The sequence below is a fragment of the Tachypleus tridentatus genome, chromosome 1 (genome assembly GCF_004210375.1).
Source record: "Tachypleus tridentatus isolate NWPU-2018 chromosome 1, ASM421037v1, whole genome shotgun sequence".
NCBI classification, from domain to species: domain Eukaryota; kingdom Metazoa; phylum Arthropoda; class Merostomata; order Xiphosura; family Limulidae; genus Tachypleus; species Tachypleus tridentatus.
The window spans coordinates 51,878,234-51,894,032 of record NC_134825.1 but is presented as its reverse complement, the minus strand read 5'-3'; the positions used below and the strand labels follow the sequence as shown (position 1 = coordinate 51,894,032).

Sequence of the window (15,799 nt, the reverse complement as noted above, 5' to 3'; positions counted from 1 at the left end):
TGTATCTATGAAAGATGGTAAAGACAACTATTTATTTACTTTTTAAAAAACATCCATTTGGAATATTAATATACGGTCCTTATCGTTCCTTATGTTTCTTTTGAAACCCGAACTGCTATCAGAGAAGAATATACTTTCAAGTAAGAACATTTTTTAAAACTTTTCTAAGAACTCGGTAATGGAGAGAAGTTATATGGACTTTTTTCATTTTTATGCATTTATTTATGTACGGTGACCCATACATTTACGTATGGAGTGAGATTAGTGGATTTCATAATAATAAACAAACAAACAGGTTGAGAAGAAGTTGTTAAAATGTGTGGAATAATTATAAAAATGATCATTATATCAATACAGTTAAAGTTTAGTGTAAAAGATTATTAAGATGTATATATATATATGAATATTTTACCGAGAAAAACAACAGTTTTAATTTTACATAAATTACACATCTCCGAATACATTGAGATACATATATGAATATTTTATTGAGAAAATAACAGTTTTAATTTTACGCAAATAACACATCTTGGAATACGACACGTGTTCTTAATAAATCATTTGAAAGATGTTTATTCTGAATGACAGAAACTTGTTAGAAGTATCGTCTTTAGAAAAGCAACTTTTTCACTTTACGTCGTTTTGAGAAACTGAAAGGACATTCAAGAGTTTTCGTCACTTCCTGTGCTAAGACATCCGGGATAATAACCATCCTTTCCATTCTTCCACCGTGTGTGAAATATATGGTTCCAAACCCATTTGGTAGCAGCAGAATTCCGAGCTGTTTCATTCTTATTCCGATGAAGATAGTCAGTATTCAGTATTGCTTAGATGGTGTGTTCTGGAAATATAAATAATCTCTAAAAACACTTAACATGTTTAATACGAATAAACTTTCTTGTGTTCGTTTATTAATGTTCCAAAACTAACCTATCGCTAATGTAAAAGCTAGCTTATTTTTTAAAATAGTTTCAATGTTTTAGCAATTTTTGTATTGGGAAAGAAAAGTGAGCTAAAAAGCTAAATTATGAAGAACAATGTTTATATTCAAAATTATGAAGAACAATGTTTATATTCAAAATTATGCAGAATAATTTATTTCCAGAATATTTTTTATACTTACTGACACTACTTCTATTTCACGTTTTATATATTCCTGATTAAAAGATAGTATGACGCAGCATAACATTAACTTTTGCGATAGTTAGAAAATAATTTTAGGGCTTAAACAACGTGCGTGCCGTCTTCGGGTTGGCCGGGCATGGAGAGGTGGATAAGGCTCTCGACTCGTAATTCGCGGGTTTGAATCATCGTCACACCAAACATGCTTGCCCTTTCAGCTGTGGGGACGTTTTAAAGAGATGGTCAATCCCAGTATTCGTTGGTAAAAGAGTAGCCCAAGAGTTGGCGGTGGGTGGTGAGACTAGCTGCCTTCTCTCTAATCTTACACTGTTAAGTTACAGAAGGCTGACGCACATAGCCCTCGAGTAGCTTTGCGCGAAATTCAAAAGAAACCAAATCCAAAAAAAAAAAAGAACAAATTTGTCTTCGGGAATGTTGTGTGTCGTTGGTTGGAAAGTTGTGAGTCGCTATTTATACTGCTTAAAAAATACATTGTAGTTTAATCAGATTTTGCAAGTCGCATACCGATGTGTTCTTGTTTGTATATGTTTAGGAGTTCATGTACATTGAACTATATTATATCTTTGTATTTTAGGAGTTTATGTATAACGAATTGATCAAGGTGTTTGCAGTTTGTAAGAAGCTCACGTATGTTTATAAATAACTGTTTTAGGTATTTGTAATGTTCATATACACTGAACTACTTCAGACCTTTGAAATGTAGCATGCTGATGGTGTACACCGAACCGTTCTAGATCTTTGTAACTTAGCATGCTGTTCACAATACACTAACTATTCTAGGCCTTTGTAACGTATTCTTCGTATAGAATAAACTGTTTTAGATCTTTCTCCATATATGCCAAACTGTTTTAGATTTGTTTGCTGTTTAACAGTTCATATACAGAACTGATATCCTTGTAGTTACTTTATCAGTTTGTAAGCTTGTTAATTAAAAAGATATACACCGAACTGACACATTTCTTGTTAGTTTATCAGTTTATAAACCTGGTAATTAGACACATCATACACCGAACTTTATGGTTAATTTAGTAATTCATAGAGTGATTTGTTTTCATTTCTCGTAGTTTCGTAATTCGGTTTTTGATAGCAAAGTTGATTCTTGTACCATAACTGATCATTGAGGATAATATTCATTTATAAAAGTTTCGTTACTCATAGTTTCCAATGTCAGATGTGAAAGACGCAGTTTAATATTATACTTAACCGGAACTTTTCGCTTACTTTTAAAAAACTCTAAGACCAAAAATTAGAATGTACGATATTTTCGAGTTACCTACAATTATAATACCTGACATTTAATTGCTTTTGAACAGTTATTAAATACATGAAAGCAATAATTGACTCCACAGCAATAAATATGTATAACATCTTGCTAATCGTCCCTGATATGCATGTACACTTATAAGACATTCACGAGCGTGCTAATTAGTCAGTTTTCAACAGCGCTATATCACAAACCCAAACCATAAGCACGTGTTATGCACCAGAGCAGTAGGGAACTGTGAGTTTGTGGTATTTCAAAGGGAGAGGAAGTGGAATTTAGTTTTATGGTTTTACATCTGTAAGGTAGGGCGGAGCCCCGAAGTCGTAAACCTGATTATTAGACATGACTTCTAACAACATCCATATATGTCCTGACAGTCTTTACTCCCTCGAAGAAATAACTATAACTTATTTTCCAAAGAACTGGCAAACATATACTGAGAATCGCCAAAGCCATTCTGGACTTTTAATTACAATTGGATAACCTTATTTTTTTGGTTTGAAATATCAGTAATTTCCTTGAAGTTGTGGAGATGAATTGTTCTTAATCACCTTAAGTTCGCCAGAGTTAATGATGATTTATGCTTTTAGCTTCAGTTTTTTTTCTAACTTCAGAACTGTAAAGATGATCTGAAATTTTACGTCCACTTACCATCTATTTACCGTATATCAGTAATGACTGACATGTAAAGGCACATAGTAATTTTTGAAGGAACATCCGCACAAGCTACACACATAATTATACATGTGAATCACATGCCCCACCATCTGTGGGAATAACTCCATTATAAAATCTTAATTGTAAAGCCCACAGCTTTATTCGATTCTTTCTTGGAAAACTGATGTACAGTTTTTTCATTTTTTTCTTGGAAAACTAATGTTCTAGTTTCTAAAATGCAATCTGACATAAGAAAATTCGTATAGATAATAGAATTCTGTAAGATATGCGGTAATTTATAACTTTTACTTACATTTATAATGGTGCAGAACAAGTTACTGTAAATATGTGAACACCTCAGTTTAATATGTTACTGTGTAAATGTCTATCTATGTATTTGAATATTATATTGTCTTTTAATTTCATTCTACAGATCTATCTGTTCTCTTCTGTGTATTTATATGGTAGTCTACAAGAACTTGTTTATCTACTAACAAAATATTTCTCTACGTGTTCATCCACTACCGCAATATCGATTTATGTGTTTATCTACTTGTTTATCCATTACCCAAGTATGTATTTACGTATTTGTCTATCGCCTAAGTATGACTACGTGTTTTCTATCTGTTTATCTATTAACTAAGGTAGTTTCTTTCTTTATCTATATGTTTATAAACACGTTTATCTACTACTTAAGTGTTTGTAATTATTTATAGATAAATTTATATATTTTCTAATATTTAAGTTCTCTAAGTGTCTTTATAGCTGTTGATCTAGGTACCTAAGTGTCTTGTCGTTTATCTATTGCAGCCTAAATATTAATATGTTTTGTTCTATGAAGTTATATGTTTATTTAAAAAATGTTTGCTTGCCTATAACCTATACACACCTTTATGTGTTTATCGAGGCATCTGAATGTTTTCTCTTCTCTGAATTGTTTCATTCTATGTGTATATGTTTTACTTGTTCTATTTATCTGCATATCTACCAGCACCAGCTTAACAGTTAACTGAGGATGATTAGATATCCGTGTAATCTACTTGCTATTATTTAAATTGTGATAATTATTTGAGTAAAGTGTATTTGCATATCTGTGTAATCGGATTATTGGTAACTAAATACACATATGTATTAGGGCAAAGTGGGTTTATATACCTGTGTAATGAATTTCTTGGGAAGTAAATAGACATAATAGACAAATAGACATAAATTTGTTGGGGTAATGTGTGTTTATATATATGTACATGTGTGTGTGTGTGTGTGTGTAATCTCCTAGGTAACTAAATGCATATATTTTTGGGTATGTCTGTTTGTGTTTATGCTATTGCATTGTTTAACCATCGAAATAAATAAAAAAAAATTCTTAAACAAACTAACTAATTCGCAGTAAACCATTAACTGAACTGCATATATTTGTAACAGAATTTTATATGAGATAAATATTGTTTAGGGGTCGTGTTAAAAAAAAATTATTTAATCTCCTGTAGGATTAAATATCTGAACATTTACAATAGTCTATATTTAATTAGCTATACTCATTACTGAGTCTAGTTTTATCGTGGATCTAAGTAAACAGCTAGTAATAATCGGAAGTAAATATACCTTACTAGTAATTACTTGTTAGGTCAGTTTTATCAGAATTAGGTCAGCCATTCATCCGTTAATGGTAATGTGTGCATATATAGCTATATATTTAAACACTCCCAGATATACTTATTTCACATACATTCGTATATATTATGGAAATAATTACCATTGTAAACATTGATATTAAATGATGGAGAATCGTGTAGTCATAATCTACAACCTTCATTAGTAGGACTGTTCGTATAAAACATAACCTACAACCTTCATTAGCAGGACTGTTCGTACAAAATAAACTCTACTCTTCACATTTATATGAAGTTTCACACTTTATCAAAACGTAAGCATAGTTGACTACAAAGTATACGGATAAAAACTACTAGTATATGTACAGCTGATTTTAAAATTGTGTGTAGTTTGTGCATGTATTTATGATATACATATGCACGCTAATACGTGTTGTGAAAAAATATTAAGGCAATACATAATCGTAAATTTTGGATGATGTAACCATGGTTTTTTGAAGACTAGTGTTTCGAACTGTTAGCATAGACTTTCATTTTATAATTTCTTTATTTCATTAAGGTGGTGGAATTTTATTTCGTTATTATTTGCAGTGAATATATATTACTTATCAATAACGTATGCCACTATTCAGGTTTATGTATAATATAATTCTGATTAGTGTTGTTGAGACTGCTAGTTAAAGTGATTGTATATTTCTATACACATTTATTAAGTGGCTGCCTTCTCTATCAGTGTCCCTGTGAGCTCCTGTACGAATGGAGACGGTCTACTCGCTGCAGGATAGCCATTCAACCCTTGCCTCACTCGCTCCTTCGTCTGGGTGCCTTCTGATTGGGTTATTTCTTCGATCAGGTACCGAGAGCCTGTATGTGATTGGCGTAAGCTATCGAGGCTCCTCCAAACATCACTATAAGCATCAAAAGATGACAGTACTGAAATAAATTAGATATTAGAATGTAAGCGATGATTCGATTTGCTCGCTAATATGAAGAAAAACTATTCATTTTTGACATACTTTCCAAAGGACTGCTAATCAAAACAATCAACATTCATACATCCTTGATGTTACCTGAATGAACCAACATGATTATAACGATATGGATATTGGTGCTGAACAACAGTTATAATCGGATTATATTCCTAAAATGGATAAAGGCTTCACAAGTCCTCTTTCATCACATTTTACCACAAATACATGTTTATATTCACAAAGATAAATATGTATGTAATGCAATGTATTTTATAACAAGCGAACTGGTTGGCTTGGTATGTAGCAAGATAAATGTTGATTTTTACAGTGAATACCATTAGAACACTTCATGTTGTGTGGCACAGTGAATGCAGTAAAACACAGCATAACTTCGTTAAATGATATCCTGTTTTTTTGAGTTCAACTTAGCAAATGATCAGTTAATTGTGTTTCAGGTAGTGCATATCTATCCAAATGATCAGTTAATTGTGTTTCAGGTAGTGCATATCTATCCAAATGATCAGTTTAATTCTGTTTCAGATTTTGCACACCCATTCAAATGATCAGTTAATTGTGCTTTAGGTAGTTCATATCCATCCAAATGATCAGTTTAATTCTGTTTCAGGTAGTGCATATCTATCCAAATGATCAGTTTAATTCTGTTTCAGATTTTGCACACCCATTCAAATGATCAGTTAATTGTGCTTTAGGTAGTTCATATCCATCCAAAATGATTAGTTAATTGTGTTTCAGGTAGCTCATACCCATCCAAATGATCAGTTAGTTCTGTTCCAGGTTGTGCATACCCATTTAAATGATCAGTTAATTATGTTTTAGGTTGTGCATACCCATCCAAGTGATCAGTTAATTATGTTTTAGGTTGTGCATACCCATCCAAATGATCAGTTAATTGTGTTTCAGGTAGCGCATACCCATCCAAATGATCAATTTAATTCTGTTCCAGGTTGTGCATACCCATCCAAATGATCAGTTTCATTGTGTTTCAGGTAGAGTATACTCATCCAAATGATCAATTTAATTCTGTCTTAGGATGTGTATACCAATCCAAATGATCAGTCTAATTTTGTTTCAGGCTGTGCATATCAATTCAAATAATCAGTTTAATTTTGTTTCAGGCTGTGCATACCCATCCAAAGGATCAGTTTAATTTTGTTTCAGGCTGTGCATACCTACCCAGTTGATCAATTTAATTCTGTCAAGCTTAGGAATAAAAGAATAATTACCTTCTCACAAATTTTAAAACGCTTTTGTTTTTGAGAAATTAAATCGGGAGATAATTTTTCTTGTTCCATTTGTAAATTTGTTAGAACAAAAAATCTAAGTTACAATATGTAGAGTATTTCTAAACGGTTTAAACTGTTTATCACCATCAAACAACCCACACGACTGCATACCTGTTCAAAAACTACACAACACGCAAAATTAATATACTCTCAGCAAACGTATAAAACACGCTGTATGTCCGTTACTATTTAGAATGTGGCGTGTACATCACCCTGTATGCCCTTTACTACAACCTTGGCCATTTTATTTTACACGGTTAAATACTGATGTTATTAGCATGCATGGAGTAGTTTTTGAGTAAGTGTGAGAGTAGTAGCACATAAAGTAGAGTATGAGTTGTTGTTCTGGTTTATATAAGTTTTTCATCAAAACACACACACACACACACACACACCTGTTCTATACAAAAGTGTTGTTTTAGTATAATATTTTTTCAAAACAGATCAACATTTTGTTAAGACATTTTATCTTTACTCGGCATAGAGTCATGCATTGTCACCTGCCAGATGTTATAAGGTGTTGAATTATTCGATTGTCCAGAAATGATATTAAGCAAAGACCATTTCTTAAACAGCAGGGTACCCTTAGTGACTGTATCTAGAATCCTTAAACGTCATTGGACTACAGTCAACATAGTTCCAGGAAAGTTGGTACCGACAAAATACTGCCCTGGTTGGCCGTGTTTTAATCAGGTTCACTTGTAAAAGTAGAAAAAAGTCTTGCAACACCTCGCGACAAGAACGATATGAACACATTTATTCCCGGATATCCAGAAAAACATTTTTTTTTATAGCAAAGCCGCATCGGGCTCTCTGCTGTGTCCACTAAGGGAAACCGAACCCCTGATTTTGGCTTTGTAAATCCGAGGACTTGCCGCTGTTCCACTAGGGGACCCAGAAGAATAATAAATATGGGAAAGGCCAAAGTAGGTTATTAAGCAAGAAGGGCTATCTGCAATTTGATTTTAACCAGAATTCACAACGGTCACGTCACTTGGGCAAGACAACATGCCATCTTTTCAGGTGATCCTGTTTTCGGCTTGTTAAAGCTGATGGTAGGATTCATTTTTATCATTTACCGGGATAATAGATAAATATAGGCTGTCTGTCTTACAGGGAAGACACAGGAGGTGGTGTAATAAATGTTTTGGCAGCTATTTATCATGGTGGAGAAACTGTTCTTCATATCTTCCATGGAAACGTCAATGGCGCTCGTACAGTTATTACATGAAGACATTATTTGTGCTGTGTGCTAGGACAAATTTTAGCAATAACTCTGTATTTCAGGATGACAATGGCATTGCTCACAGTACGCGTATTGTACAGGATAATCTCAAGCAGGAGGCCATTACAAGATGGCTATGTCAAGTCTTCATATTGTTATCCTACTGAGAACTGTTAGGAAGAACTGCGCCAGAAAAATTGCTAAGTAAGACCCTAAACCAACAGCTGTAGCTGAGTTTCAGTAGTGAAAAGCACTGGGTAAAATCACGATAGATTACATCAACAACCACATTGACAGTGTCATGTCTCCTTGCGGAGGTTATTAGAATACGAGGAGGATCAATCAAGTACTGAATATTTAATATGAACTGACATAAGGTTACAGACTTTACTTATAATATTTTAGTGTTATATTTTGTTATTATATACGTTTCGGTAAGGTTTTGTTATTATAGAGAAAATGCTGAATTGCACATCTTTCTATAGATGTCTGATAAAATATTTGCTGTTTAAGAAATCGTTTATGATGTCCCTAGAACCTATCTCATTATAAAAATTACACATACAGATGCTTGATACCAAATGCATTTATAACTTCGACAGCTTAGTGTATTCCATTTTAATAACAATGATCTTATTTGCTACAAAATGGACATTCCCGGGTGGAACAGCACTGAGTCTGCGGATTGAAAATCAGGGATTCCATTCCCCTCACTTGACAAAGCAGATAGCTCTATGTGGTTTTGCTATAAGAAAACACACATAAAATAGGAAGATATTTTGGCCAAAACTGTATTTAGAATTTGTAGTGTATATCATAGAGTCAACAGAGTTTTGATAAGCGTATGAAACACCCTGAATATTCATTAATGTTTATATGTGGAGTGTATATCATAGATTTAGCCTAGTTTTAACAAACGTGTAAAACACCCTGTATCAAATAACCAATATAGCTTCAACAAACATACAAAATATCCTTCATGTCCGCTACTATTTAAAATACCGAGTGTTTTTCGTATGGCCAGCATAGTTTTAACAAACATATAAAACATATTTTATGTCCGCTACTATTTAGAATACCGAGTGTATTATCATAGGGTCAGCATAGTTTTAATAGATCTATAAAACACTCTGCATGTTTATTAATATTTAGAATTAATAAAACTGTGTATGTTCAAAGACATGTTTATTATTTGTAACATTGCTCAGCTGCCCGGACCAGCTTTTCTCTATCTGTATATCTTATCTTCCTTTCTGTCTACATCCAGCTATTTCACAGTCTTGAGTTTTACGACTACTTTTATGCCTTTACGGAACAGGAAACCCGAGATGAGACAGTTCTGTTATACCTTGGCTTTAACGCTTGTGCTGGCGACTCCTGTTATAAAGAGTGTAAAAGTTTTCGCTTTTAATGACACTAAGAAATCACTGTTTCCACCCAGATGTACTTATAGCACAGATTGGTATGTGCTCTTGTCGATTTGCTGTTTTACAGCTTTGATAGGGAAAAAGCACCAAGGATTAGGGGAGAATCTTTTCATTTCATACACTGACGAAATGAATCAAACATTTCACGATAGTTAGAGGAAGTGTCGTCCATCAAATATACACAGATGGGTGGCAGTACTAAACATCTCGTTTTTGGCAACTGGTCAGTTCTTTTGACTTCTGTAACGTTTTTTCATGGGAAGGAACCAAATAGGGAAAACATCGTTGCTTTGATCACACATAAAGATAAAATGACGCATATCGTATGAAAATATAAGTTTTATTCTACTACGTTTCCCAAGATACATTTCATTCCAATTTGTTGCAGTATAGAACTTTTTATATAGAAGCTGGCATAATGAGAGTAGTCAAAACACATGTGGGGAAAACACTAGTTATACATGTTCAATATAGTTAGGCATGTGATAAACGCCGGTTGTAGACAATCAGTACAGTCACAATAGACGTAGAAATCATCAACCATACATAATTAGTGTAATCAGATACGTGTAGAAAGAACCAGCCATATATAATTAGCGTAGTCAGATACGTGTAGAAAGAACCAGCCGTATATAATTAGCGTAGTCAGATACATGTAGAAAGAACCAGCCACATATAATTAGTGTAGTCAGATACATGTAGAAAGAACCACCCATATATAATTAGGGTAATTAGATACATGTAGAAAAAAACGGCCGTATATAACTAGTGTAGTTAAACTATTTGTAAGAAACACCATCTATACTTAACCAGAATAATTAGACTACATCTAGAAAGAATCGATTATACATAATCACTGTAGTCAGACACTTACAGAAAGCACCAATTATATACGTTGTCAAACTACATGCATAAAACATCAGGTAATATACGTTGTCAGTGTAGTTGTCACTGTACATAGATATACACGAAAACTCAACATTTGTTTCACGCTAGGAGATTTTCACAGTTTACCTTCTTCTATTCGATATCGAAACTAATCACGTGATAAGATAAACAATGACCAACTCCTATTGAAAACTAATCCTTACAAAAAAATAAGACTGAACACTTCGTTACGTTCAAAATGACTTACACGTGGGGAGAGGGAGACAGCTCTAATAGTTTTTCGTGTTTGTATTTCTTCTCTTTCTTTATTGCCACTTAGAAACAGTATACAGTTTTATTCATCTGTATAATATTTTGGTACTTTTTGTTGAAGACGCTCCGAATGAAATCTATTATACAGTATAAGTTTTCCTCTATCTTTTTTGCTGGCTTCCTTTTCAGCATTTTCAACATAGTTAACTGAGTTCACAGCAAAACTATAGTCTCGCGAACCTGTTTACAGACTGCAGATGATAGGCAAAAACCTTTATAGAAAGCAAATAGAGTCTGTGGTTCATTCTACAGTAAAGCCCAGACAATAATTTTGTAATATTGCCTTTCTCTGCATGTCATTTGAAGGGTTTCTGTTGAGCAGGCGAATGGTTTTGTTTGTTAAAGTGATGAAATGGAGCAAGCAAGGAAAGATCAAGGAAGGGGAAGAGAAACAGCGAATCGTAGGAAAGAATATTGAATTGAAAAGATTATTTTCCTTGAAAATATCTCATGTTTGAGACACGTTTCTGTCAGACACAGCCTTGTTTTTAATAATTTGAAGCTATTGAGAAAAATGTGCTCAGTCAGGGAAACGGAAATTTCCGCTTCACTGCTACTGGGAGTGCAAAGACTTCTTTAACTTGTCTATATTCTCCTTGTGTCACCCACTATAAATGTTATAAGCCATCTTGCTACGTTCTTTTTTTTCTTTCGAAGATCACTTGCAGAAAGTATTGTGTACAGTGCCCAGATATGAAGATCATTTTACGAGAGGAAACTTGATGTTTACGATCCAAAATGCTTCAAAGACTTTCTTTCAATGAAAAAATAAACACCAGAAGGTTTCGTTGCGTTATTTTGAATTGAGGTATTGAGTGCTGCTTGTTGTTCTATTAACTGAGTAAAGTAAAACTGTCTGTCTGCCTTTTGTGCATAAGTATGGCATTAATCTTAAAATTTAAATGATTAAAGATGGAATTGTCTCATAAGGTTCTACAATCAGGCGTCCAAAATCCAGAATCAACACATTTAGAACGTGTATGGATTTTCTTTTTCATATGGAAATACTTTTTCTTTTACCCGTGGTTACTGATCCAAACTCACCAAAACTAACTTAGTCTTTCCATCACTTTGTTCAATCGAATTTTGTCAGGAGTAATAGGTGTATAATGTAATTTGATATGTAATTTAGAGCGTAAGAATAATATAAAAAAGAAGGATGAGATAATGTGAGATTTTATGAGTCATGAAATAATATAATTAATTATTTGTGATAATACAAACTTAACTCAGCAAAGTATGAAACAAATATTAACTCTGTCTAATTGCATTTTACAAACAAGAGAAAACACTTTCTTAGTTTGGTTGTCTGTTCTCCAAAACGTTCCAAAAAAAAAACACTTAGATAAATTATGTTATTATTGACGTAATGATTTACTCACTTCTATTTATTTCTTCTTCAACAGGCCAAATGCTGTAAATTCACAGGAAGACGAAGAAACAACAAAATCTTCAGCGATAATTCAACCTACAACAAAATATGTAAAAAAAAATCCAAACGTTTTTAAAAGGAAAAATATTTTTTGCAACTTAAGTCACTTGTAGGCATATTAAAATAAAACGACAAGTTTGACAACTCTGAAAAAAACAACAAAACAATAATGTGAAGAAACTACCTTCATGCGTATTAACTTGCTTCAACTTTCCATTTATTGTTACTTAAAGGACATAGCAAATATAATGAAAATTCATGAAAAATATTACATAAAGATTATAATAGAAGGATATCAGAACGAGAACAATATTTCAATGAGAAATTAAAACTAAATAAGAAAACTAAAAGCCTGTTTACACGTTCTGGTAGATTTTGCAATTGGTAACAAAACTTAACAGTAAAAATAAATTATTTAAAAACTATCATGACCAGAAACAAGCTCTTTCATGATTTTGTAGTAAATAAGCATTACACTGGGATAGTGCTTGTTGATGAATTATTGTTCTAAATCTAACATCAGTGAACAAAATCCATTTACTGCCACACGCTATTGTATGTAAATTAAATTTTCGGACTTTAAAGTATAGCCATTTAAATAGAATTGAACTACGTGAATATTAGTTTCAACTAAATCTTAGTTATTTCAGATCTGATCATAAACGACAAATTAAGTTTGTACTCGTTTTGATGAAGCTTGACCAACTTTGAATCAGTAAGGGATGCAGACAGACCGCTGATTTCCGAAAGTTTCGACGGTCATATCCCAAATATGTCAGAAAAACATATTTTGAATATTAACAGAGAGTCGTTTTTATTTTAATGAAGAAGTCCTGATGACTTGTATTAGAATATTTGACTTCATCTTAATATTTTCAAAAACAAACAAACAAGAAGTTTTAAGATGATCTAATAACAATTTTCATTTGTTGATAATCTTTAGTAAAATATTTACGAAAATCTTTATTTAAAATTTTGGAGAAGTAATATCACGGACTGAACTTAAAATACTTCATTTGTGAGTAATAGAAAATCCTTGCAATATTAAGATTTCTCTGATAATGTCGTTCAGCCTACATCTTAAAAATGAGGATATTTGATGACATTTTTTCCGTATTTACACTTGAAGAAAACAGTGGTTTCTATCAGGTCTTTCCTTAAGCAGTGTCTGATTTTAGGTTCAGAAAAAGAGAAAGGATTTCAAATGCTTTTAATATTATTTAATCAATAATGTATTTTTCATTATTATTAGCCCACCCAGTGGCTTAGCGGTATGTCTGCGGACTTACAACGCTAAAAACCGGATTTTGATACCCGTGGTGGGCAGAGCACAGATAGCCCATTGTGTAGATTTGTGCTTAATTCAAAACACCAAAACAACAACATTATTATTAATTACTTTCTGCTAACGATTCACAAGCTTCTGAATGCCACTTCTATAAAATTCTTAGGGTTTGAAGGAAAATAATGTAGGAAGAATAGTTTTGACTTCTTCATGTGTTCCAAGCTCTTTTTCATCAAGATAGTTCTGCAAACTTCAGAATAGATGATAATCAGATGGTGCAAAGTCTGGAGAATAAGTAGGATGTGGAAGTTTTTCCAGTCCAGCTCTTCGATCTTTGCAGATGTGATTCTTTCTGTATGGAACTGTGCATTATCTTGGTGTAACACAACACCTTTACGATTGATCAAAGCAAGCCTCTTCTTTCAGTGCAAAATTCAAATGCTCTAACTGTTGATAATAGAAGTCTGATGTAATCATTACATTGAGCGACAGCAACTCAAAGTGGATCACACCAACAATATCCCACCAAACGCTGAACAAGATTTTCCTTGGGTGGAGGTCCATTTTGGGCTGTGCTTTAGCCAGTTTACTTGTACTGAGCCATTGTCTGTGGCGCTTAACATTTTTATAAGATTTCCATTTTTCATCTCCAATCACTAACCTGTCCAAAAAAGGTGAGTTACGTTCACGAGAGTGCATAAAAGTGCAAATGTCTACTCTTGCTGTAACGTTGGCTTCTGTCAAATCATGTGGAACCCATTTTCCAAGTTTTGACACCTTTCCAAGCTGTTACAGATAACGGTGAACTGTTGAATGGGTTGAATTAAGCTTCTGTGCTAGTTCTTCAACTGTTACAGCAAAATGTTCATCACGTATAGCCAGCAGCAAGTCATCATGAAACTCAACAGGACGACCTGAATGTGGCGCATCACTTAAACTGTAGTCACCTGATCTGAATTTCTGAAACCACCTTTGACATTTTCTTTCATTGAGAGACTCCGTACCATAAACACCTTGAATGTTTCGTGTAGTTTCTGCTGCACTATTTATTGCCTTTTCTAAACTCATACACAATTATATGCCTAGCGTGCTCCTCAGACACATCCATCTTCATAAGGGTTTATTTAATTAATGATCGGAAAAAGTGGACTTGGATTAGTTTCTCTTATTTGCCTAAACATTTTTGTACACGTCCTACTACATATTTTAGTCATTAAAATCTTCTACAGAGGCAGAAATGATGACGTACTACCTGTATTAAATTTTCTGACATTTTAAGATTTATCATTCATTTTTTGATTAAAAATTTCATGTATTGTTTCATGTAAGAGCTTACTTTGGACAGTCAAAACATTCTAACTTCGCTTTTTCTACAACTTATTTCACAATCTTACATTCGCATTAAAATACATTGCTCATTATTTTATTATAAAATACAACTTCTACAGTAACGAAAATTATTGTTTAGAAAAGCAACGACTGGCGTACATGAGATTGATTACATCAGTAACGAAAAGGTCGTACCTTCTAAAAATGTAACTTGAAATAAAATAATAAAAGTTGACCAGTTTGAAATGTAAACAATTTTATATTGTAAGCGTTCTTAAACTTATATTTATACATAAATACGGGTTTTGAGGAATACAGTTCAAATTATTCTCAACGATACCTATACAAATGTCACGGGAATTCAAAGACTTTTTATTTTGTGCTAATGCACCTAAAATACTTTCACTACATTTGTAACTTACATAACCATATGAAAAAAAAACAACAACCAGTATAAAATGTAACATATTGGAAGGAGTCAGAAGACATGAGAATTACTTAAAAAGCTGTTTAGTAGCTGAAGATGCTTTAAAAAGAACAGAGAAAGAGCTGGATTCTGGGTAACAAAATGTAAATCCATCTATAGGTAAAAGAGTTTTGTAAATTAATCTCAAGGGATTTTTTTATGTCTGCTCTGAAAGAATGGAGTTCTCTTTTGTTAAGTAACATTCCATTTTTCCAAGACATTAGCTCCACCGCCTAAGTTACAAAGTCCTATTAAATAACTATGTTACATTGTTCATTCATTTGAATACTTAATTCCTATTCCTCCATTACATCATCCACCAAAAGGCAGAAATTAGAACAGTCAGAAAAGACGCGAATACCAGGAGATGATAGACAAGTGGGTGATTTTTCATGAGGAATATTTAGTAATATTATAGTTAAGTGTCTTCTGAGTATTCAAAAGTTATTGATGTTGGTTCTAGAAAATATAAAATCTACGAAAGAA

General features: G+C 33.0%; 1 long non-coding RNA gene across 1 annotated transcript in view; it reads left to right on the top strand.

Moving 5' to 3' along the window:
- The window catches only part of LOC143248656 (uncharacterized), a 104,270-nt gene extending 91,851 nt beyond the window's left edge, over window positions 1-12,419 (top strand). The window contains exon 3 of the long non-coding RNA XR_013027135.1: window positions 12,208-12,419. This is a non-coding gene — a long non-coding RNA (uncharacterized LOC143248656). The remainder of the gene's footprint in view (window positions 1-12,207) is intronic.
- The last annotated feature ends 3,380 nt before the right edge of the window (window positions 12,420-15,799 follow it).